At 52.0% G+C, this 25,652-nt stretch overlaps 1 protein-coding gene across 5 annotated transcripts in view; it reads left to right on the top strand.

The window, feature by feature from the left end:
- The window catches only part of CNTFR (ciliary neurotrophic factor receptor), a 473,976-nt gene that overhangs the window by 80,580 nt on the left and 367,744 nt on the right, over positions 1–25,652 (top strand). For 3 of the 5 annotated variants that reach the window (XM_050943669.1, XM_050943673.1, XM_050943674.1), the window contains exon 2: positions 9,223–9,308. The gene's annotated coding sequence lies outside the window, so the exon portion shown is untranslated. Of the gene's footprint in view, positions 1–9,222; positions 9,309–14,981; positions 15,078–25,652 lie in introns of those variants that run through there. The other 2 variants (XM_050943671.1, XM_050943672.1) reach the window with 2 other exon arrangements.

The following is a 25,652-nucleotide window of genomic DNA, read 5'->3' on the forward strand; positions in this document are numbered from 1 at the left end:
GCATTGTCTGCTTGGGTGTTAACTGTGTTAAAGTAAGGACGGGAGGAGGGCAGCTCGTCTTCCTCTCCTGATCTTGGACGAACAAGGCTCTGGCATAGCCAAGGAGGAAGGGGAGCTGGGAGTCTGGGATGGTGACAGCTCCTCATCCTGTTTCAGTTACTTTGACCACTGAGTCCTGGAGTCCTCCCAGGTGACATTCCTGGCAGCAATTGAGCTTCTGCAAGGTGCTCTGGACGCGCTGCTAGGATCCCCGCCTTGGCATGGTTCCTGGAGACGCCCACCAAGCCGATGGGTCTGTCTTCTAGCTTTCGTCCAGGAGCAAATGGCAGTGCCCCTCAGTCTTTTGCACCATCTCTGGGCTTGTGCTTGGACCCTGCAGGAGTGACATCACACTGGCTGAGTCAGGGCCGGAGGTCTCGTCTGAACTCAGCTGGGGATGATGCTGATCTCACTGACACATGGCCTCGTATTGATCAGCATGGTCCTGAGTCATGGGACCACAGATGAGAATGACGGAAGAGACCCATTAGGTCACCATTAGCTCATCGCCCTGCGCCTGGTGCAGGCTGCCTGGCTGTGGTGGCTTTCCTAGTGTGTTGTTCTGCATGCCTGGTGGCTGAGGCTTTCAGTGGGGCAGGGAATGAAGGCTTGCTGATGGATGGCAGGTGGCCTCCCGGGCCATTATTGCAGTGGTCAGGAGCCACACACTGGCATTACCTGCCTCTGAACTTCACTGTCCTGCCTCCAGCCCATGCATGAACCCCTTTTCCACAGCATCAGTGCGGTGGTTAGGGTGAGGCATGCGTGATGCAGCTGCACACCTGAGTCTTTGCTTGTGGGGGTAGTCAGCGGTTTCGGCTAAGCTCTGAGAAAACCCTACATGTCAGGGCCTGGGAGCGTCTGGATGAGATCTGCCCATCTCTCTCCACACCTGCCTGCAGGGAAGCTCTCCGCAAAGTGGATGCATTGAATTGTTGTTTCCAGATTCTCTGCCTTCTCCAACACAGGAGATGAGTGTTTGGCAGACAATATTGTTCAGCGCCCGACAGCCCAGCTAAAGATCCTTTAACCCCCTCGGGGATGCCGCTGGCGCCATCTCTGCTGGGGCACTGGTGTTTCTCACGTCTCCTGTGGGGAGTGAGAAACTAACCCTGATTTCTGCAAAGCTGGCCCAGCAGGATTCCTCACTTAATGTCGTGTATCCGGTGTCCTGCACGACACATGCAGCCCCTGCCCCGAAAAGCTGACCGTGGAAACGGCAGCTCCAGTGGCTTCATAGCTAATGTCACACATGTGAATCTGTGCACACCACATGAGCTAGCTTGGATTCAGCTAGTGAGGGTACCAACGGCAGTGCAGAGAGCACAGCGCAGGCCGCCCAAGGCTGGCATGGACTCTGGGTACGTCCTGGGCTCACGAGCATGTTCTGGGGCCTGCGCTAGGCTATCTTTGCTGCTATTGTTACCTGCACTAGTTGGATCAAGGCACATCCTGTCTGTCGGCCTCTAAATAAGTAACCTGGTTCTAGGCGGGGTTAGGTGTCCGTATGGGAGCCAATGGGCATTTGGCCCCATTAAGCACGAGAACCGGGCGAATCACTCACAATGGATTGTATAATCAGTGAATTTTGCTGCGCTGCCTTCAGTCGAACTGCAGCGGGCTCCGATTTAGCTGAGGTTCACATGAGCATGACCAATCTTCTCTCTTCGGCCACAGGGAGTGTTGTTGAAACGCAGGCCCTGATTCCTGTGCACCCACATTAACTCCAGGACCCCACGGGAGTTACTCCTGATTTACACCAGTGAAAGTGGGAGGAGACTCTGGGAATAAGTTTCCTTTTTCATTGGCTGCAATACACCAGCCGGGCACCCAAGGGTGCGTAAGTGGGTGCAGCGCCCACAGCCACATGCACATTGCACATAGTGCATCCCAGGGGCAGGGGCGAGGAGGGGCAGCACTGGCTGCCCCACGACCCTTCCCTCATGAAGAAGGGGGTTGCGGGGCCAAACCTTAGCAATGCTCTGACCCCTGGGCATCAGGTTACACTGCCATTTGCTCAATTTCGGGCCCACAGGAAGCTGAGGGCCAAAACTGAGTGGGCAGTGGGGTGGCCAGGATGGCTCCTCCTCGCTGCTGCTGTGGGCCCTGCCCAGCCTCGCCCTGCTTCCAGGGATGGGGAGTGATGCTGCACCTGGGCAGGCTGGGTTGAAGGGTGCAGGGGCTGAGAGTGGCGAGTGAGGCTCTGGGGCTAGCGGCTGCAGCAGGGGTGGCTCTGCAGGGATTGATGGTGCTCACCATGCCAAAAGTCTGAGGGGCACCCTTGCTGAGTGGGAGACCCTCTCTGGCTGGGGTTACCGCCAGATTTCAGACCTGCAACAGATGGCTGTTGTCGGTGCAGCTTCGCTGTGCGATTTCTTGAGCTACTGTTCAGAGCCAGGTTGAAATGACGCTGCTCTGCCAGATCCTTCGGCCTGGTCAGTAAACAGCCCCCTTACATCAAGTCAAACGAAGGACAGGACCCTTTCTTCACTCCCCAGTGGCTCTGCTGCACCGTGATTTCAGCCTGTTGGGCCTGCCAACAAAGTCCAGCACATCCCCAGTGACTCCCTGCCCACCGCAGCTTCCCAGCTGCAAGCTGCTTGGAGAGCTTAGGACGTGCCGTGCCGGTCGCAGTTCCTGAGCTACGTCCGGTTTGTCGATACGGCCTGCCGCAGGGGTTCCAGTTTGGTCTGCTGATAGAGAAGGGCTTTGTTTCTCTTTTTCCACAGGTTGAAAATCTTCCTTGGGCTTCACTTGGCTTCCCCATTCAGCTGCTTTTTCATCTCTCCGCCTTTCTGAGGTAGTAAATAAAGTTCCTGTCGTTTTATTTATGTGAGCGAAGGCAGAGACCAATGAAAATGCCATGCTCTCCTGACGGCTACCAAGGCAACGGTGTTTTTTCTTTGCTGTCATTCCAGAAGCGATCACTCCAGCACAAGGTGGCTCCCCCAACAGGTGACCAGTGGGAGTGCTTCAGAACCAACTCTTACGTTTCAAAATCGATTTTGGGCGACTCTGCTCCCAGACTGAGAAGTCTCCAAGGGGCCTGAATTTTGCACAGTGCTGAGCATCTGTCTTGCAGAATTCTCGCCCCTTTGCGCTGGGTTTCAGATTGTGCACCCACAAAGGGAGAAGACCAAAATCACCGTCTAGCAGATACATCATAGCATTGCTGTAGGGCTCTGTGGATTTACTACCTCTGCATTTCTTGGTACCAGTGAGGTCAACTTTTTTAAAGCAGCCGGCTTTAGGCAGGGAAAATGATTTCCTTTGGTCGATACGTGGGTGCATAACGTATTACAGATGTGATGCCTATCATTAAGGTTGCTCATCACAGCTGATTACAAGACTATTTTCAGTTATTTTTAACTACCAACTTTAACCATTGGGGCTGAAATGCCCCATTCGGGGTGCCTGCTTCAGTGTGGAATGTTCTGGAAAATTTCAGCAAAACCAGTTTAACTTTCTCAGAATGAAGTTAGGGAAAAGAATACATTATTTTGCCCAGACAAACACTTGCCAGGGACGATCTAGGTAATACTTAGTTCTGCCAGGAGTGCAGGAGACTGGACTAGAGACCTCGTGAGGTCCCTTCCAGTTCTATGATTCTATGATTCTCACAACTGTTTCACTGAGATGATTTTGCACCTCCCGGCTTTGGAGCAAGGCTGTAATATTTAGCAGTGGGGTGTCTCGCTGGAGTCAGGGATGTACCTTTTGCTGTCCCGATGAAAATCCACCTACATTTGGCTCAATTCTGAAAACTCTGTGGGCGTGTGTGTATGTACATGCATGCATTTGTGTGCCACGGTTAAAGAGTTGAGATTAATTTCACACGGTGCAGGGTTTCAACATCAGTGTACCTATATATTAAAATAAATATTAAATACACGCTCCTGCCCTTTGTTGGACGGCTCTTATCATGTAAGCCACAGGGCATAATTCTCCTCTCGCTTACACCCGTGGAACTCTACTGTCTTCAGGGGATTTCCCCTGATTGCCAGCAGGTTTGGTGAGAAGAGAAGCAGGCCCCATAGCTTCTGGGAGTGCTCGTTGCTGTTGTCTAGGGAAAATGAATCAGGGCTGCTCAGATTGACCTCGGTGCTGTCTGATGTGTGGGTATGAGCCGGCACCCTCTGCAGGCTGAACGGTGTAGTGTCTGGAAACCTGAGAAGAGGACGTGGATGGCATTTTCTTTGGCAGAGGACTGCATCTCTAGCTCGAGACCCAGAGTTCTCATCCCTCATGGTGTGTCTGTGTGCGCGACTTAGCTTTTGTCTCTGTTATCTGTGTGCGTTGGAGGCCACAGCTTGGTGTACTGCTTAGTCCTCCTGTGATAGTGTGAATTCCCACGGTTCATCAAGACATCCGTCTTGCAAGGGTATCCAGCTGGGTGGGTGATATGTTACATTCAGTGCATATGGCGCTCCCAGTGGGATCCTAGCTAAATGCCTCTCCTTGTCAAGTGAGCCCAGTTGGATCCTGTCAATCTAGAATTTCCCCCTGAAATTGGCCACAATTTGCAAAAGATTCTGGGTCCTCGTTCAGGGTTTTATAGAGCCGGGGCCTGTTTACAGAATTACTCAGTGGTTTGCATTGTAAGCGTTGCAGGTGCCTCATGATTTTCAGAATGGAGAGAGGTAAATAGTGGTGTCCCCCAGGGGTCTGTACTGGGCCCAGTCCTGTTCAACAGATTCATAAATGATCTGGAAAAAGGGGTAAACAGTGAGATAGCAAAATTTGCAGATGATACAAAACTATTCAATATAGTTAAGTCCCAGGCAGACACTGAAGAGATGCAAAGGGGATTTAACAAAACTAGGTGACTGGGCAATAAAATGGCAGATGAAATTCAGTGTTGATAAATGCAAAAAAAATGCACATTGGAAAACATAACCCAACTCTACATATAAAATGACGGGGTCTAAATTAGCTGTTACCACTCAAGAAAGAGATTTTGGAGTCACTGTGGAGACTTCTCTGAAAACATCCACTCAATGCGCAGCTGCAGCCAAAAAGGTGAATAGACTGTTGAGAATCATTAAGAAAGGGAGAGATAAGAAGACAGAAAATATCACGTTGTCTCTATATAAATCCCTGGTACGCCCACATCTTGAATGCTGTGTGCAGATGTGGTCGCCCCATCTCAAAAGAAAATATATATTGGAATTGGAAAAGGTTCAGAAAAAGGCAACAAAAATGATTAGGGGTGTGGAACGGCTCCGTATGAGGAACGATTAGTAAGACTGGGACTTTTCAGCTTGGAAAAGAGACGGCTAAGGGGGGATATGATTGAGGTCTATAAAATCATGACTGGTGTGGAGAAAGTAAATAAGGAAGTGTTATTTACTCCTTCTCGTAACACAAGAATTAGGGGTCACCAAATGCAATTAATAGGCAGCAGGTTTAAAACAAACAAAAGGAAGTATTTCTTCACACAATGCACAGTCAGCCTGTGGAACTCCTTGCCAGAGGATGCTGTGAAGGCCAAGACTATAACAGGTTTCAAAAAAGAACTAGATAAGTTCATGGAGGATGGGTCCATCAATGGCTGTTAGCCAGGATGGACAGAGATGGTGTCTCCTCTAGCCTTTGTTTGCCAGAAGCTGGGAATGGGTGACAGGGGATGGATCACTTGATTATTCCCTGTTCTGTTCATTCCCTCTGGGGCACCTAGCACTGGCCACTGTTGGAAGACAGGATAATGGGCTAGATGGACCTTTGGTCTGACCCAGTATGGCCTTTCTTATGTTCTTATGGCTTCCATCCTGTTGCCAGGGAAATAGCCACAATACAGGTGTATGAGTGTGTGCTTGGTTCCCCCCCAAGAATTACAAAGTGCGTTTCCTGCTGGTGAAGGGTCCTGGATTGGGCAGTCCCTGGAGACTGGAGTCTTTCAAATCCATGGGACAGCCTGAGTGCAACTTCTCCCCCATCATGTCACCTGCCAATGGGCCTCCCTCTTTTCTTGCAAGAAGAGCGCTCAAGAGTCATCTAGTCCAGAGGTGGGCAAACTACGGCCCACGGGCCACATCCGGCCTGTGAGAGTGTCCTGCCTGGCCCCTGAGCTCCCAGCCCGGGACGCTAGCCCCCAGCCTCTCCCCTGCTGTCCCCTGCTCCTGCAGCCTCAGATCACTGCGCCGCGCGCGCTCTGGCCTGCCGCTCCTGCCGGACAGCGTGGGCGGCGTGGCTGCGAGTTCTTGCTGCTCTGAGCGGCGTGGTAAGGGGGCAGGGAGCGGGGGCGGTTGGATATGGGGCAAGTGGTCCCGGGGGCTAGTCAGGGGACAGGGAACAGGGGGTGGAGGTTCTGGGAGGGGGCGGTTAGGGGATGGGAAATAGGGGCAGGGGGGTTAGATACGTGTGGGAGTCCCGGGGGCCTGTCAGGGGGTGGGGGTGCGAATAGGAGTCGAGACAGGGAGCAGAGGGTGTTGGATAAGGAGTGGAGAGTCCTGGGAGGGGATGGTCAGGAGTGGGAGGTCCTAGGAGGGGGCGGTCAGGGGACACAGAGCGGGGGGGGGGTTGGATGGGTCAGGAGTTCTGAGGGGGGTGGAAGTGGGAGGGGGCTGATGAAGGCAGAGGACAGGCTGTTTGGGGGGGCACAGCCCTCCATACAGTTTCACAACCCTGATGTGGCCCTCGGGCCAAAAAGTTCACCTGCCCCTGATCTAGTCTGTGGCCCCATGGTGAGGCCACAGTGACCCTCTCTAGGGGAGGTGGATGTTCCATCTCTGTGCCCAGGGATAAACTCTTCCTCCAAACGCCGGGTGTGTCCGGCTACTGTCTTAATCCTCATCTGTCTTATTCTGGTATTGGGACTGGCCCAGCTAGACTTGTCAGCTCTGCAGCCGGGAACTGTGTGTGGGGCCAAGAGCGTGGAGGGTGCCTAGTAAATAATCAGTCTCCTTACCTGCATGCCAGGAATCTCTCCTGCCCCAGGTCCAGGTTGCACCGGAGGCAGCTTTCCCTCTTCTGGCTCATGGAAACTTCTCTGGGGTTTATCCCGTCGTCTTGCTGTGTCCCTGGGGTTTAGCCAGGTCATACCTGGTTAGTGTTAATTCTTTGTATTACAGTGACAAGTAGAGGCCCCAGCTCAGATCTAAGCCACATTGTGCTGGGTGCAACATACACCCCTAGGAAGAGACAGCCCCTGCCTTGGGGACCTTACAGACTAACCAGACAAGAGAAACAGAGGGCAGGAGGAGAAACTGAGGCCACAGTCACTGAGTGGCAGAGCCAGGGCTAGGATCCCAACTGCCTCGACTCCCAGCCCCGTGCCCTGTCCCTTGGATCACACTGCTGTAATTTCACACCTTGATACCGATCTTCTGGCACCGGGTGTCTCCACAGGGGTCTGTCTTGGGCAGGGTCCTGGATAAAGCTCCCCCTTAGCGTCCTGGGTCGTGTGCTCCTTGCTTACCCCTTGGGAGCTGCATCTTTGTGGATGGATCTGGGGAACCAACTAAGAATTTCCCCATCCATGCAAGATCTCCCTCCCATTTCCCTCCCGCCATCACCCTGGGCAGCCCTGACTGCTCTCCGACAGGTGGTGACTGATTGGCACTGTGATTCAGTTCCAACCCAACCTCGTCTGTTTACTTCATCTGCAATTCAGTGCTGTAAAACAGTCCTGTCGGCCTCTCAGCCGAGCCTGCGAAGGGCAAGGGAGCCCTCTGTCATCTCCGTCCGTCATTGCCAGCTCCTTCTATCGCTGGCTCCCATATGTCCGGCAGAGTCTGCTGTGAGTGATGGGGTGCGGTGCTGGCTCGGCTCGGGGCTGGCAGAGTTAAATATTTCAGCGCCTGACACCTGACAGGCGTGATAAATTGCAGCGCGCCATGCGCTGCTGGCGTGACAAACGGGCCGCTTCCCTCCTTAGGCTCCGGGAAAACTTTTTAATTATTTCCCAGCGCTTTGCAAATGAGAGTTTCTCAATCAGCCACACAGATGCCCAATGAGGTTTCACTTATTTATTTATCGTTTACAGGCCTTTGGGGTTGGGTTTTTTAACCCTCGCCGTGGCCCGTTGAAGTCAACAGAAAGTCTGTCGATTTCCGAGGGCTTTGGGGTGACTCCCTAAACGCAGCTGGGACACGAACGTTTCCTAAAGTTGCTTCTGCTCCTGGGAAAGTCTCTCTGCAGCACCGATGGTGTGAGATGTACTCATTGTAACTGGGTTATAAACCTAGGTAGAGATGCCTATTGTGGTGGTTTTCGGCGCAGACTATGTCTACGATTTCCCTCATCTGGGCTTGGCCCAAGCCCTGTGCCAACAGGGAGCAAAGACCCAGTCCTGACTCAGTTTACTATCTTAGGTGCTCCTCGTGCATATGGGCACCTGGTTGTACATGTGCTCACAGGCTTGTCAAGCTCCCAGCAGTCCCGCTGAAGTCAATGGGATGTAACCACGGCATGTGAAGTTCAGCACGTGCAGGATCGGAGCCTGGGGTGTGACAAGACCTTCCGGGGAGGCGGCTTGCCATTTCTTTGCGTTAGGCGTTTTTATTCTGGCTGAGGGGTGTTGCTGCTGGTTCCATTTGATTCATATTATTTCTTTAAACCAGATCAAAGACAGTGCCAGGGCAAACAGACACCTCCCCCACCCCAGTCCGTATACATTGCACTAACGAAATCAACACACGTTTTGGGGTGGGGCAGGAACAATCCCATGAGAATTATTTTTTACCTCGCTGAGCTATGCACGCTGTTCTGGCCACCAGCTACCAAGTCTCAGGAGGACCGGCACCAGTGTTTTTGGCGCCCTAGGCGCACGGCCATTTCGCCGCCCCGCGCACTGCTCCCACGGCTCCGGTGGACCTGCCACAGGCTTTCCTGCGGAGGGTCCGCTGGTCCACGGGAGCCACGAGACCAGCGGACCATCCGCAGGAACGCCTGCGGCAGGTCCACCAGAGCCGCGGGACCAGCGGACCCTCCGCAGGAATGCCTGCGGGAGGTCCACCGGAGCCGCCTGCCGCCCCCCCCCCCCGGCAAAATGCCACCCCCCAATAATCCTGGCGCCCTAGGCGATTGCCTAGGTTGCCTAAATGGAAGTGCCGGCCCTGAGTCTCAGCCAGAAGTGGGTCCTCACCCAGAAGCGTGAGTGCGGGAAATCCCACCCAGAAAAATGGTGGCGATGAAGTAGCAGTGCCAGTCTCTGACAGTATTTTTCTCTTTCCCCTTCCCCAGGTCTACCCCGCCAGGTAGTGTGGAGGAATCCCAAGGAATTTGATGAGAAATCGGGGATACCCTTGGGAATTCAGACCGGTGGAAAGGTAAGAGGTTGTTTAGTCATAGACCCACTTGTTTCGGTTTGAGCATCACTGCCAGACGGCACATCCAGGAGTCTAGCGTACTGTGTCCCCCACCTCCCGGCCTCTCCTCCCGATGCTGGTTGCCAAGGAGGCAGGTGCTGCCTTGTCTTTTTTTTTTTTGGAGCCTTTAGACCGTGCTTTTGCCATTTGTTTAGTTATTTAGCTTCTTGGGAAGAGACATCTGACTTCAGCTGGGCGACACGTAAAAGTGCAGATCTCCGAGTGCCCACGGAAGGGGGCTCTGTGGGAAGGTTTCCTGGCAGCAGGACTTGGGCTAGATTCTTGGAGAAGCAGTGTCAAACCTCTGTTCTTAAGCTGAGCAGGTCAGCATTTCTTTGGGAGACTCTCCAGGAAAGCAGAGTTGTTCTGGTGATTCCAAACAGGCAGGTCTCTCAGTCAGTCCCGCACCAGTGCAAGGGACGCTGCACTGTTTTTGATGAAAAGCCCAACTCCTGATGGCTTTTGCTGGCCGAATATCACCTCTAGCCTTGGTAGATGGTGTCCAGCACGTAAGCAATTGCCTTCTGCCTCTCTGGCACAGCCTGTTGTGGGGAGCGACTGGCCCTTCTCTCCCTAGATAGAATTGTCTCCTCTCAGCTTTGCGATCCAAGACTGAGCTGTTGTGTCACCATGCGCGGATGTTGTGTAGTGACACAGGGATGTGTCATCACAGGCTAGACAGCGGTAAAATGAAGTGGCCCCAGAGGTATCTTGGGACTGTTCTGACTAAAGCAGGGAGAACTCCTTGAACTGAATTTGGAACCCCGTCAGAAGTGGTGAGGTCATTAGAAGTTCTGGGCTGCTGCGTTTATAAAATATGTATCTGTCCCTAGATTGCAGGGCAGGAGGACTTTCAAATTGGAATCGCCATTGTTTGCATAACACAGGGGAGTCAACTGCAACTGGGAAAGCTGAGGTGTAAATGCAGAGCATTAGAGTGGCTCCATGTTTTCATTAGCATGACTCCCTTGCTGCCGGTGGAGTCACTCCAGATTTACACCGGCGTGGTTCCCTTGTTGCCGGTGGAGTCACTGCAGATTTACCCCACCCTGGCTCCTTTGCTTCCGGTGGAGTCACTTCAGATTTACACCAGCCTGGCTCCCTTGCTGCTAGTGGAGTCACTCCAGATGTACACCAGTGTGTTCTCTTGCCGCCAGTGGCGTCATTCCGGATTTACACCAGCTTGGCTCCCTTGCTCTTGGCGGAGTCGCTCCAGATTTACACCAGTGTCACCAAAAGTAGAGTTTGACCTTTATTTCGTCCCATTTGTCCATGTCCAGGTGCCATCTTTTCCTCCTCTTTCTGCTGCCTTGTTTTCCTGGCGGGCTGGCCTGCTTCCCTTTCTGAGTCAGTGCATGCTGGCCTGCTGGCTGGATTGCTTGTTGCTCCCTTTATTTGCAGGGCATCTCCAGTGGCTTACATTGCTAATAATAGCAATTACCGATACACACTGGCTACAAGGTACGGCGGTGGTAATGGGATCCGGGGGGACGACATTAAAGCGATATAATATGCTAAGATAAATTAGTGTTGTAAAATTAGCCATGAGTCTAGTCAGGGATCTGACAAATGTGTCACAGCCTTGTTACCAGCACTGAGCTCTGCTCAATTGGATTAGTGGCCCGGAGCAAGGCAGACAGGAACGAGGGAAAAGAGTTTATTAAGGGTCTCTTTACACACATGCTAATGGTTAAACGCTGCTTGTTTCTCTCCTTGGCTTTGCTGAATGATACATCCCCTGGTGCTCAGCAGTAGAGGAGTACGAATCCGGCTCTGTCACATTGCTTTTCAAATCGCCCGAGCCAGGCAGCAGGGAGAGAGGAGCCTAGGTTAGTGCTGGTTCTGAGTGGTAGTGCTTGTGGCTCTCCGTCTGGGATGCCCTTGTGCCCAGAGCATTCTGATCTGTTTTGATCCTATCCCTTTCCTGGTGGGGTCATACAGCCTCAAAGCACTGAGCCAGCCTTGGTTGTGCAGTGATCCCCTCCAAGGTGGTATCATTCCTGGAGCCCACGTCAGCAACGGACACGTTCCATCTGGGCCTTTCCGTTAACCCCTGCTGGGCTGGTATTCTCCTAGCCCCTTCGCCGGATGCTCATTTAGCGGGAGAAGCGAGATGCATGCAGAACACGTGTGCCAAACAGAGAGACTGGGGTCCCATCCTGCCGGGAGCAGAGCACCTCCAGCAAAGGGTGCTGAGTGTTGTCAGCTTCTGTTGATGTCAACAGGCCACAGGAGCAGGGTCTGAAAGCTCCAATCGCGCCAGGTGTTGAGGGCTTTCTCTGTTCTTTCTCACGTGGATTATGGCAGTGCAGAACCAGGCCACATTCTGCAGGGTGCTGGACAGACATAAAGCAAGAGACAGTCTCTGCCCCGAAGAGCTTGCAATGTAATTAGACAAAGGATGGAGGGGAGGGATCTGCCTCACAAGCAGAGGGACCACTGTGTGATAGGTGCAAACGGCACGTCTGTTCCACATTTGTTTTGTGATTGAAATCCTCTCCGTGGGGTTATGCTAACTGAGAATTGGCTGGGTGGAAGGCGAGGCGCAGGTGAGGGTTGAGGCGAGCAGCCCGTCAGCACAGAGGATGGACCATTCAGGGTGCAACGTTGGGAAACAATCTGATGACATCAGCAGTGTCAGACAGTCTTGGCTTGACCTGTTCCTGGGCTGGCTTCTCCCTCCCAAAGGCCGCATGGCTGGGGGAGAGGGGATGCCATGTGGGTCTTACTGCCCTCGAGAAGCCTGTTCTCCCCTGCACGGTTCTGGGTCTGGGGGGGTTCTAAGGAGGGGGAGGGATGCCCCCATTTCTCCCCTTGGGCCCCCGCAGAACCTTTCACCACGGTCAAGGGAAATTGAAGGCATGCAGCAGCTGGCCGGAGCTGGCCAGGCCTGTGTCCTAGAGCTGGCAGGATTCAGACACTTACTTGTCAAAAGACACCGGCTGGTCTCCCGCTCTCTGAGGAGGAGACCGTAGTACTTTGGTGGCTCGTGGCACTGCAGCCAGTTCCAGTGGCATTGGCTTGCTGGTGACTAATTAGACAGTGAACAGGATGGACTCAGCTGGTGGGAGGAATAAAATCCCCACTGGTGAGCGATGAATGTCTGGCCAGAGCCTTTTGCAGATTCGTAAATGCAGGCTAATTGCGTGTTTAATGGCAGGCACATTCCACAGGATCTTGGAGGTGGGGGCGGGTGGAGGAATGATTTAGGTCTGGCTTAATAAGGCATGTGATCTGGCCCATAAATATTAAAAAAAAAAATTATATTACCCAGTGCTCTGGAACAAGGGAGGCTGGCAGAGCGCCGCGGCTGCAAGCCGATCTGCCAATAAGGCCACGTTGAGCTGTCCAAGCCAAACAGCAATAGGTCAAGGAAAGGAGGGAGCAGCAAATCCATCCGTCCAGGGATCATTTGTGTCATTACCTGGAATGAATTTTGCGCAGGGCTGGTCCCAATTACAGGTGCTTCCACCTCCCCTGCATCTGCATGTGTGCTGGAGAGGAGCTTCTGTATGAATTGTGATAAACGGCACCCCGCATTAGCCCTGCTGCACTCTTTTGGGAAGATGCCTGGCTGGCAGGAGGACCAGTCCCCACAGTCTCCTCCCTGCTGCTATGCATATTGCTGTTCAGTTTGCCTGGGTTGGAGCCCACCTGAAGCGTGTGGTGCAAATGAAATGTAGTCTCAGGAAGTGGCCATCTTGGAAAGGATCTTCATTCCCCTGGAAGGCAGCAGCAACCTGGAATTACATGTTGCGTCCGCATCAATACTAGGGGGTTTGAATGACCCACTTACCTGGGGGGAGAAGAACAGAGGCGTGAGGGTTATTAACCAAGGGGCGTGGAGGATTCTCCATCACTGACCATTTGGTAAATCAAGGTTGGATGTTATTCTAAAAGCCCTGCTCTGGGAGTTAGTGTGGGGCCTGGGCTCTACAGGGGGTCAGACTCGCTGATCACAATGGTCCCTTCTGGTGTTGGAACCTATGAGTAACCTTGGAGTGGTCACAATGCTACACACCATTGGCCACTCAGGACTTCACAGCCACAACAGGCACTCTCTCTGGGTACTTACATTGCCCTCAGCACCATGGTGTCTGAATGCCTCATGGTCATTATATGTTCTAGCCTCTCGAATCGCTCCAGTATTCACCCCATTTTACAGGGAGGGGGAGGGACTGAGCCATGGGGTCGATTAAGTGATATGTCCAAGGTCACACAGGAAGTCAGTGGCTGAGCCAAGAATTGAACCCAGGTGTCCTAGGCTAGTCCCCTCACCCCTGGACCACACTTCCTTGCAGCAGCCTTTGAATGGACAAACGAGCCAGTGGACAAAGTTATCATCTAATTTCTCTCCAGGGTGTTAAATGCTTTTCCTAGCAATCTCCATGGGGCAGTTCATTCGAGCCCGCCGTCAGACGGGTTTCAATGGCTTGATGATCTGCATGCCTTTGGAACACTTGCCCCATGCTGCGCTGGATGCAGCATGCTCTGAGTACAGACCTTCCCAGCCAAACCCAGCTGCACCCTTGGGGGTTAGAACCAGCGCCGGGAGGGTAAAACAGCCGGCTGCTTGGAGCCACTCTGGGAAATCAGCTCAGCTGGGTTCTTCAGCGTGCCTGCAATTGTATGTGTGAGGGGTTTTTTCCCAGGGGGCAGTGAGGGACGGTGGAGAGGCTAGAAGACTGAAAAGGGTTAGTTCGGTTTTGGGCCTGCTCTGCAGGAAATTGCTGAAGTCCTCACTTGGGTGGAATGATAGAGACCAGTGAAAGGGCACTGAGCCCATGTTTCTGCAGGGAACTGGGGATGGGTGCAGGAGCCAAAGAAGAATCTGTCTCTCTTGTCCTGTCTCATGTTTGTGGGTTGGGTGGCTTGTGCTCTGTTGTTTTCCTTGCCCCCTAGCAGCTTCGCTGAATGGCCATTTGCCTCATTCAGCCCTGGTAGCACATCACACAGCATCATCCCAGAGTGTGTTTGATGTGGGGCTGTTGTCCATATGCTGCTGTTCTGCTTTGCAGGCCGAGTGACGTTGCACGGCTTTGAATGGCCAGTGCTGGCTGTTCTCTCTTGCAGGTGGCACATGGGAAGTGGGAAGAGAGGAGGTTGTTTGCACTTGTCTGGTTTCGTGGTTAGCGACCAGCTCAGGTGGTTTGTTTGATGGGTTTCATCTCTATTGGTGGCATGTTAATTTTCATGCCTGACTTTTGTGTTTCTCCCCATGTGGTGCACCATTCCTGAGCCCCTGGGGGGACGTGTCTCTTCCTGATGGTGTTTTTAATGCTCATGCAGAACATGCCAAACCTCCTTCGCTCTCCTTTTGTTTGCGTTTTGTCCCTCTCCAGGGAGTTGTTAGCTGTTGCCCATATTTTCCACTGACGAGTGGGCGAGACTGGAAGCGAATGCGAAAACCACGTATGGGTTTTAGACGGGCTATGAAATTTCACAAGTGTATTTATATTCATAAGCAACATTCGGGATTCAGTGCGGATGCCAGAACAGGGACAGAACTTAGATATGGGACTCTTTAGCTTTATGCATGATGGGCATCCATTGGTGCTCTTATCCTGAGATTGTGTGTGTGTGTGCGTGTGCGTGTGTGTGTGTGTGTGTGTGTGTGTGTGTGTGTGTGTGTGTGAGAGAGAGAAACGAATTGCAAGCGCGCACACAGCCAGAAGGATAGCAGCAAAGTGACGCTAACTACTCCTGGCTATAAAGAAGAAAGCAAGCAAGGTAGGATGCACTCCTTGGTGTGTTCATATGGATAGTCTGTAACCTAGATTGCTTTCATGGCTCATGGGTTTTCCTAGCTGTAGCTAGGTCTCAGCACTTCAGACAAACCATTCCTTTTGTCCAGTAGACAGTAAAGAGGTGACTGTATTTCTTACTGGTATCTGTAGTTTGAAAATTGATAGGGGAACGTCTGCGAGCAATAGCCACAGAGTAACACACGTCCCTGGAGATTGCTGAGACCTGCCTCGTGACAGAGCCCTTACTGACGATGCTGGATCTCCTAATGCAAACAGCATTTTTCTGGTAAAAGCAGCATCCTTCAGCAAGAGTGTCTTTCTACCATGTCTGGCAAAGAGCAGCCCAGGCCACAGCAAGAATGTGCCAGCCTGGGGCCAGGCTGTTTTACAACGGCCACCATGCTCTGGCTACATGCAAGAGAGCTCCTCCTCTCTTGCTGTCCCCTCCAGACTCCCTCTCTTCCCACTCACTTCCTCTCCTTTCCAAGAGCCAGGCTCTCCCATTGACTTGAATCGAACTCCCCAGTTGGAATGGCGATCGATCGGGGAGTGCTCTCTCTTCTGCCCCCACTCCACATCTGGACATTGTGCCCCATGATCCTCCTCTCCCATTCCTAGCTCCTGCAACTGGGGATGGCACATGCTGTCAGTGCAGTCATAGCATGTTCCTCCCCCTGCATGGATTGGGGAATGGCTGATGGATACGCGAGGCAGTGAATGGATCAGACCTGGCACACCCCCACGTTCCCTCTGCACTGGTGGCATTCACAGAGCTCTCATTGGGTTCAGCTCTGAAAGGGTTTGCACTGCTCCCTCCCCCCCCCATGTTGTGCAGAGTCCCCGGCTTGCCCCCGCCCCTGGTAGCAGCATTCCACTGCTCTGTGCTTTGGACAGAGCCCTTTGCATTCGTAGAATGAAGGAGGGTGAGGTTTGCCCTTTACTGCTGTTATTGACAGGCCTGTGCCTACGTGCCCAGCTTCTGTGATTACACCAGAATCCCTGCTCCCACTAAAAGAACGTTTCTAGCCCAAGTGATTGCAAAGAAACCTTGGAAATGTGACTTGAATGTAACCAATAGAGGGGCGTCTGCCTGAGTCTGCACAGAGTCTGCGACAGTAGGTTGGACATGGGAGTTGCCCCAGATGTGTCAATTGGTTGCAAGCTCCTAGACTCATATCTCTGGGGAACCCCTGCCAGCCCCATCCTGGTAGAGGACTTTGTGTGTGACAGAGGAGAAAGGCTCACTGGGTCCCACCCATCCAGCAGATAAACTGTGATTGTTGGGGTATGTACTGGGGAGCCACCCTGCTTCTCCCTCAGCCTTTCTGGTTCAGAGGGGGGACCCATGTTCCTCCCAACGGGGCAGAGTCTCCCAAGGGGACTCCTAGGCTGCTGCCCCTGCCTCTCCGGTTGGGTAAGGGCCTCTCCAAGTGGGAGCGGGGGCAGAGGAAGGGGAGGTCCACATCACAGTGCTGATGGGGCCCTGGATTGCTTAATCCATCCCTGGATTGTGTTTGTTCTGCAGCCCAGTGCAGTGAGGCCGATACAGGGTGGCGGGGAGGGAGCCTGGAATGTCACTAATGCGTCTTAGCAACTTGTTTCTTCCTTAATAAGAACCTCTTGATTACTGGCTAGCTCTGGGAAGCCTCTGCTGAGGCCTCATGGGTCTAGTGCAATCACAGCACGCTCCAGCCACTCGGTGCTCGTTAGGGTCCCTAAGGAAGGTGTCGAAGATGCTGCTCTCCTGTAAGATCACACACCAGCGTGGCTTATAGACTCATAGGCTCTAGGACTGGAAGGGACCTCGAGAGGTCATCGAGTCCAGTCCCCTGCCCTCATGGCAGGACCAAATACTGTCTAGACCATCCCTAATAGACATTTATCTAACCTACTCTTAAATATCTCCAGAGATGGAGATTCCACAACTTCCCTAGGCAATCTATTCCAGTGTTTAACTACCCTGACAGTTAGGAACTTTTTCCTAATGTCCAACCTAAATCTCCCTTGCTGCAGTTTAAGCCCATTGTTTCTTGTTCTATCATTGGAGGCTAAGGTGAGGCTAAGGCTCCTTTTCTTCCTAGATGGTCACACGTACATAACAAGAGCGGGGAGAGGCGCATGCTGGCACTGTGCAATTTATGGACTGGGGATTTATATGCCACTGGGATGCTGTATTTTTTCCCTACAGTGACACTTTATTGCCACAAATTACTAAACAGGCAAGGTTACGTGAGTGACAGCAGGCTCAGCGGTAAAATACAGGCACAAATGGAAGCAGGAAAGAGTCCCCGGGGGGAGGGGCTTGAGATGGAAATGGAGACGAGGGGGGTAGGTGGGCCCGTGTGGAGGAGGAAAGGTTTGTGTGGTAATGTGCTGTGTAGGTGAGGTCCTGGCGGGGGTGAGGGGACACCCCCCACTCCCATACACCTGTGCATTTCAAGTAGCATGGAATGATGGGGGGTGTCTCATGGTTAAAGCCCTAGGCTGGGACTCAGGAGACATGGGTTCAGTTCCCGGCTCAGCCTCCCTGCGTGAATCTAAGCAAGTCTTCCCTGTACCTTGGTTCACCATCTGCACAGTGGGGGAAAACACCCTCTCCGCCAGGGTGCCCAGACAGTGCAATCTGGCAGGGATTGGGAGGCACTCAGATGCAACAGCAGCGGGCGCTCAGTAAGCAGGCAAACAGATAGGCAGCTGTGCTTCTTGGGCTGAGGTTTTTCTATCTCTGTCTTCAGTGCTATCGCAGCGCTAAAGCAACAGCCGTATCGGGGAGCATGATGCTTGGGGGGGAGGGAGAGCTCTTTGGTTTTAATCCCAGCTCTGCCCTCGAGTGGCTGAATTGGCCTCTCTCTGCCTCTGTTGCCTCTTGGATTCTGCTTTAGCTGTGGACCTGGGCCAGCTCTCTCCATCGCGTGATGCATTTCCCTTGATAGCACATCTCCTCAGCAACAGAGGAGCCGAGTGCTGTGCCCAGGGGGGAGCCAAGCCACACGGGCAAAAGGGCTTCAGAATATGAGAGTTCATTTTCCTTCTAAGGCTCCCGCGAAACTCATAATTTACATGGTGTAGATGGGCCCGAAGGCCTCCCGCGCTTGGCGCTGGACAGCCAAATAGCAAATGACAAGAGGCCCTTCCCCAAAGGCCTTGGATAAAATAAGAAACTGGTCTGAATCGTCACCTGAGACAGGAATTGAACCTGAATCGCTTGCTTTTGTTTGGTGTGCCTCTGAGCCCGGCAGCAGAGATGCAAATGGACTGTCCAGTGGGTTCGATGCCGAGGAGCCGCTGGAATGGCAGGAGAAAGCTTGCTCCTGACCGAGTATTTCCTGCTCTGTTGTTAAGGCCTGGTGCATGTAGGTGAGCACACATACAAACACACCTGGCGCCGGTTTCATTAAAGGGACGAATCCAGACCCATTCACTTCCACAGATGCGACTTTGTGTGTGGATGTGTAACGCCGACAGATCCCGGTTGTCGGCAGGGGGGATCGAACCTGGGACTTCCAAAGCTAATGCATGAGCCTCTATTGCATGAGTTAAAAGCCACATGGCCCTTAGTTAAGGCTGCAGCAGACTCTTTAATCTCGAAGTGGTCTCGGTGCCATTAGAGGGGACAGAACACCATACCCAGGAGGATGCACTTAAATTGATTTAAAGCTGGCTTATATCAGTTGAATTTGTGTTGATAAATTTACACAAGCACCAGCAAACCGCTAGAACCGTTTTTAAACTGATAGAAGAGTGTGCCCAAGGAGTTTGCCCTAGATTAGCTAAATTGGTTTGATTTCCTCTGGGGTAATGTTTATGTGGACAAGGCGGAAGACTGAGTCTAAATGATACATATGCACTGGGTAAGGCGCTGCTCTGAGCTTTCGGAAAGCCTCCCGTTCTGCTCATAACAAAACCTGCCGTAGAGGAAGCCGAGAAATACCCAGACGCTGAGTGCCACCAACAGAACAGTCCCTAACCTGAATAGGTTTCAGAGTAGCAGCCATGTTAGTCTGTATCTGCAAAAAGAACAGGAGTACTTGTGGCACCTTAGAGACTAACACATTTATTTGAGTATAAGTTTTCGTGGGCTACAGCCCACTTCATCAGATGCATGTAGTGGAAAATACTGTAGGAAGATTATATATATATATATATATATATATCACACACAGAGAGAACATGAAACAACGAGTGTTACCGTACACTCTATAAGGAGAGTGATCAATTAAGGTGAGCTATTATCAGCAGGAGAGAAAAAGAATGGTTTGTAGTGGTAATGAAAATGACCCTTTTCCAGCAATTGACAAGGAGATGTAAGGAACTATAGAGGGGGTGGGGTGGGGGAATAAGCATGGGGAAATAGTTTTACTTTGTGTAATGGCCCATCCACTCCCAGTTTTTATTCGAGCCTAGTTTGATGGTGTCCAATTTGCAACTTAATTCCAATTCAGCAGTCTCTCGTTGGAGTCTGTTTTTGAAGTTTTTTTATTGTAATATTGCAACTTTTAGGTCTGTAATCGAGTGGCCAGGGAGGCTGAAGTGTTCTCCAACTGGTTTTTGAATGTTCTGATTCTTGACATCTGGTTTGTGTCCATTTATTCTTTTGCGTAGAGACTGTCCGGTTTGGCCAGTGTACATGGCAGAGGGGCATTGCTGGCACATGATGGCATATATCACGCTGGTAGATGTGCGGGTGAACGAGCCCCTGATGGCATGGCTGATGTGATTGGGTCCTGTGATGGTGTCCCCTGAATAGATATGTGACCAGAGTTGGCAACGAGCTTTGTTGCAAGGATAGGTTCCTGGGTTAGTGTTTTGTTGTGTGGTGTCTGGTTGCTGGTGAATGAATGAATCATCCACAGCCTGGCACCCATTTCTTGCTTCCATCATGCACCCACTCTTTGGGCAGCCTTCACTGCGATCCTGCCCCCTTCCCGGGGAAGGGGGTGGGGCAGCGGAGGTGCTGATAAGACCAGAGGCGTCAACTCTGGCCAGAGTGCCAGGGTGCTGCAGGAGAGCTGATGTGCCTGACTATGTACTTCTCAGGGTCACTTTCCCAGGCTCTAGGAGCTGTAAACCCAATGGCGTAACCCACTGTGGGACTGTCTGAAGGGTCCGAAACGCGCCTTCCGTGGCAGGAGTTTTAATGACTGGCCTGCCGAGCAGTGCAGGGAGAGGAGGTTCACTCACTTCACACTAAGATCTGATTTGTATTTCTCAAACCAATGCTTTTCAGCTTGTGGCTTGTCGCTGGCCGGGTCCGACTGCAATTCTCCAGAGAAGAGGTGAAAAGCTGGGCATGTTTAGTCTAGAGAAGAAAAGACTGAGGGGGGAACCTGAGAACAGTCTTCCAATATGTTACACAGGACAGTGGTCAGTTGTTCTCCTTGTCCGCTGAAGGTAGGACAAGAAGGAATTGGCTTAGTTTGCCGCCAGGGACGTGTAGATTAGATAGCAGGAAAACCTTTCTAATTCCAAGGAGAGTTAAGCTATGGAATAGGCGACCTAGGGAGATTGTGAGATCCCCATCACAGTGTGTTTTAGGAACAGGTTGGACAAGCACTTGTGAAGGATGGTCTAGGTTTATTTGGTCCTGTCTCAGCGCAGGGGCCTGGACTAGACCAACGACTCCCAACCTTTCCAGAATCCTGCCCCCCTTTCAGGAGTCTCAGTTGTCTTGTGTACCCCCAAGTTACACCTCACTCAAAAACAACTTGCTTACACAAACAGCCATAAAAATGCAGAAGTGTCACAGTGCATTGGTCCTGAAAAAGTGCTGACTTTCTCATTTCTACCATATAATCATAAAATAAATTGATTGGAATATAAATATTGTACTTGTATTTCAGTGTGTAGTCTATGGAGCAGTATAAACAAGTCACTGTCTGTATGGAATTTTAGTTTGTACCGACTTTGCTAGTGCTTTTAACATAGCCTGTTGTAAAACTGGGCAGCTATCTAGCTGAGTTGATGTACCCCCTGAACGACCTCTGCGTACCCCCAGGGGTACATGTGCTCCTGATTGAGAGCCACTGGACTGGATGACCTTTCAAGATCCCTTCCAGCCCCACGTTTCTCTGATTCTAAAATCAGTCTTGTTAAAGATTTTCTCAAGGAAGCGCTGGAAGTCATTCCTCCAACTGGAAGATTTCAGTGATCGGCCACAACAACAATAAAGAATCCATTGGTGACATCCTGGGGTCTCTTCAGCAGACTTTGCTGAGGAAAAAGTCACTAAATGCTGGGTAGGGAGGCCGAGGTGCTAACAGTCCAGGCAGTGGCTATTTATTGATAATGCTGTTGACGCTGAATCTAGCCTCTCTCTTGAATACCAGTTGTGCACAAACCCCTCCTGCGTCCCTAGGGACAGACCAGGTCCTCAAAAGTGTTTGCCAGATAGTTGGTTCCCATGCTGTTTGCTTTGATGGCTAGCTGTTTGGGATCAGTTCGTTGAACCTCATGGTGCTGTTATCTGCTCCCTGCCTGCCTGGCTGAAATATTTCAGACAGGCCTGCAATAGAAAGCAACTAATGCACTGTCTGGTGTGAAAGTTGGGGCCGATAGCGATTCATGCAATACTTAGAATTCAGGAGCGTTTTCACAACTATTCAGTAGCCAACATGAATAACATGCACCCACGAGTCTCGGGCAATCTCACACGGCTTGTACGTCTGCAAGAATATTCATAAATCAGAGTCTTTTTAAAGAAACTAACCAGAAAGAAACTTTTTAAAGAACTTTACTAATAATTTTTCAAGAAAAATGACACTTTCCCCCTACCTTAGAATTTGCCTAGCAGTCACTTCACTAACTCTGAAGCAGTGCCTTGGATACCCTGGTGCTTGGACACTTCAGCGAGGCATGCCATAGATAATCACTCAGTTAGACAGGGCGCGAGCATGGGTTTAACTAAGTCTCTCCATTAATTAAATGGACACTGAAGTCTGTCGCCTGGGTGATGCCATAATGTGAATGTTCTTTGGTGGTGGTTGTCACGGAGTCACCGGGCGATGCTCTGGAACTGCTCCCCACCAAGCCAGTCAGGACTTTGGGGAGCCTCCTCTCCCTTGGAGCAGACTTGTTCAGGGCAAGAAGCTCACACGTCTTCACCTCCTGGGTCTCTCCTTGGAGCATTCAGCATCCTCTGCCCCTCCGTGCGCTTCCCACAGCGAGTCCACCCCAGCGGGGTCCTGGGGAAGCCACCGGGTCCTGCACCCCCACTTTGCAGTCAGACGTGACTCTCAGCCAGCCAGTAAAACAGAGGTTTATTCGATGACAGGAACAGGGTCTAAAACAGAGCTTGTAGGTACAGCGAACCGGACCCCTCGGCTGGGTCCATTCTGGGGGGCAGTGAGCCAGACCCCCAGGTCTGCCCTCCACCCTTGACCCCAGCCAGCTCCAGACTAACAACCCCTCCCAGTCCCTCCTCTCTGCTCAGCCCCTTTCCCGGGCCAGGAGGTCACCTGATCCCTTTGTCTCCAACACCTTCAGCTGGCACCTTTGCAGAGGAGGGGCCCAGGCCATCAGCTGCTAGGAGACAGAGTGTCAGGCATTTAGGTGCACTGGCCCTTTGCTCTGCCAGATACTTAAGAACTGCACAGGGGACACTGAGGCACCAACACAGTACTCAGAGAAAACATTAAGAACTTTCCCAGTTCGTCACAGTGGTAAATGGCTTGTATGCCATGACGTCAGGGTGAGCTGTGTGGCCAAGGGCCGGACGCTGGTAGGATTCTGCCCCACGACAGAGGCATACACCAGCAGGGAGCAAAGCAGTAGCCACTGAGTGCAGGATCCATCCAGCATAAATGGCGATTTGGCCAGGTGATCTGGAGTAGAAACCACTTTTCCCGCAGCCTGGCTCCCTACTGCTTCTTCCAAACGCTGTCATCACCGTATGTGCAGGCTTGGCCACGCCTCCCAGCTGGCTGGGTACGTCCGGCAGAGGCCGCTGTGTGCTGGCAGGTGCATTAGCTGGGCCCCCGACTAGCACTCATAGGAGCACTATAAGCGTTAGCCGCACAGGTTGGCCAAGGGTGGGGGGCAGGAATGGGAGAGAGAGAGGCAGCTGTGGTCTCCCCCATGAACCCGTGCAAGGCAAATGAAACTCTTCTCTGTGGATGTACCAGCCACTCGTTACATTTGCTGCGGTACCAGCTAGAGACCCCGACTGAGATTAGGCCCCCGTTGTGTCGGATGCTGCGCAGACTGAGACCAGGGTCCCATTGTGCCAGGCACAGCACAGACATGCAGGAAAAGACAGTCCCTGCCCCAGAACTCTCAGTTTAAGTAGCTGGGACAGGCAGTGGGGGTGGGACCCTGGGCTTCTTTCATGGTGCAGAGGTTTAGTCTGTGCATCTCTGAAAAGCTCCCTCTGTGCTTTCCCAAGCGGGGAATTAAATGACCCTTCCCCTAGGCCATGAGCCATCGTCTTGGGGCCCTTCATCAGCTGATTAATTCGACTTAATAAAATAAATACCGAGAGAAAACGTAATTGGATCTCGTTTGTTACCCAGTTCCGCCTAGCAGCCCCCAATTACACAAAAGCAATTAGTGAAAGTTCTCCATTAATAGCATCTCCCATCTCCAAGCCACCAAAGGGCTTGTTCCATCAAACCTTCTGGGTCATGTAATTTACTGTTCTGGAGCTAATTCCTGGCTGGGGATGCGCAGTGTGGACTGTGAACAAATCGATCTGGTTGGCAGGGGCGTGACGAGGGGTGAGGGGGTTACCGTGCCGAAGAACCTGGTGAAGCAATGGTCTGTCTGTCTGTGTCCTTGGAGGGAAACATACACCCAATACATCAGGTGTTGCTATTGTCAGCTCTTCCCTGACTCACTCCACCGCACATCAGCTGGTGGTGTTGTATCGGACTCACCCCCTTGTTATTGCTGCTCTGCGCTGGCATATGTTTCACCAGCTCCTGCTGCTGTGCCTGATTCTGTGCTGCCCTCTGCGTGGCATCGGAAGGATCTCCCATTCCCAGGGCCTCAGACCTCTGCCCATTCCACACTCAGGACCTGCCACAAGGCACCACGTGGCATCCAGGTGTTGCCCCCACTCTGCCATTGTTCAGCCAGAGGAGTGCCCAGCCTGAGTGCCCAGCTGTGTGCTGGGGAGATACGGGTGAGCATATCTCAGAGGTGGAACTGAGTCTGAACAGGCCACCCTGGGGATGGCTCAGCCCCCAGAGTATAGGGCACGAAGGGCGTTGAACCCTGGCTTATTCATTGCCAGTGGGATGCAGTCAAGTCCCCGCATCATAGATCTCTCTGCCCTGCCTCCAACTCTGCAGATTGTTGGGTAGCTCCTGCCTCGGTGCACTAAAGCCAATCACAAGAGCGCGCACTGATTCTCTCTGTGCAGGCAGACATCAGGTTTTCATGGAAATGCTGAGGAATCTGGGCACTTGGAAGGACTCGAAGCTGCAGCAGCTTCTCAGGGAGGGCCAGAGGCTAATGGCTCATAGAATCTCTCTGAAACTCTAATTGACGGAGCTGGGAACCAGCTGTTTGGTAGCTGTCACGTTGCAAGGGACAGAAGTCTGGATCTTATATTGGCCTTGTCACAAAAAACAATGTGCAGGTTAATCCACAGTGAAGGCTCATCTCTGTCTCTCAGCCCCTAATCCATGTTTACAACAGCAACTGAGAAATGACAATTATCATGGAAATGGTTTGCATGTAAGAGTCGAAATGTGATGCTGATGTGCAGTAATTGAAGGCCGGTGGTACCCATGCGCGTGAATGGGAGTGTGATGCGTGTGTATCACTGAGGGTATGGAATGGCAGGAAATAGTGCAAGGAGAGGAGATACAGGGAGCAAGTGTGTGTGAATGGAAGTGTGTGGTGTGTGCATGGGAGGAGGGGGACACGAGGCAGGGTGGGGATGGTTAGTGTGTGTGAATGAGTGTGAGTGGGCCGTGTGTGAACTGACTCGCGTGGTGTGTGAATGGGTGTGCGCCAGTGAACATGGGAACTGGTGTGTGGTGTATGTGAAGTATATGCATAGCCCTGTAAACCTGGATTAGTTTAGTTCCATAGGAGCATAATAGCAGAAGATGGGGCAAGCTCTGTTTCTGTGGTAAAAACCCTGCTTTCCTGTCCTAAGTTCACACGTATGACATTTTCGGTGCATTGGTCAGCATTGGCACAGCTGCTGGGAAAGGATCTTAACTGTAGCCCCGAGAGACCATTGTGTCTCTGCAACTGTTGCCTTTGAGAGAAGAAGACTCTGAAATGGAGGCGGGCAGAGCAGAAGAGAGGGCATGGGGCTGATATGATAAGAGAGAAGAGTGGAACGGAAGGGAGGAGCTTTCCTGAGATGTCTTGGAGGTCGGGACCAGAAGCTTGTTCTTGGATGTGACGAAGAAAGTGGGGGAGCCAGGGGAGGGTTTTGTGTCTACTGGGCCCGAAAGGAGGGCATCATGGGAGAGTCAAAATGGGAGATGAGGAGGGACCATCTTTTTGTGGGGTGTTTGTGCAGCACCAAGTACAGTGGGACCTTGATCCATGATTGGGGACTCCCAGCAGTTATCGCATTATCAATCAATAATTTGAAGAACAA

This window comes from Gopherus flavomarginatus, chromosome 3 (genome assembly GCF_025201925.1).
Source record: "Gopherus flavomarginatus isolate rGopFla2 chromosome 3, rGopFla2.mat.asm, whole genome shotgun sequence".
NCBI lineage: Eukaryota > Metazoa > Chordata > Testudines > Testudinidae > Gopherus > Gopherus flavomarginatus.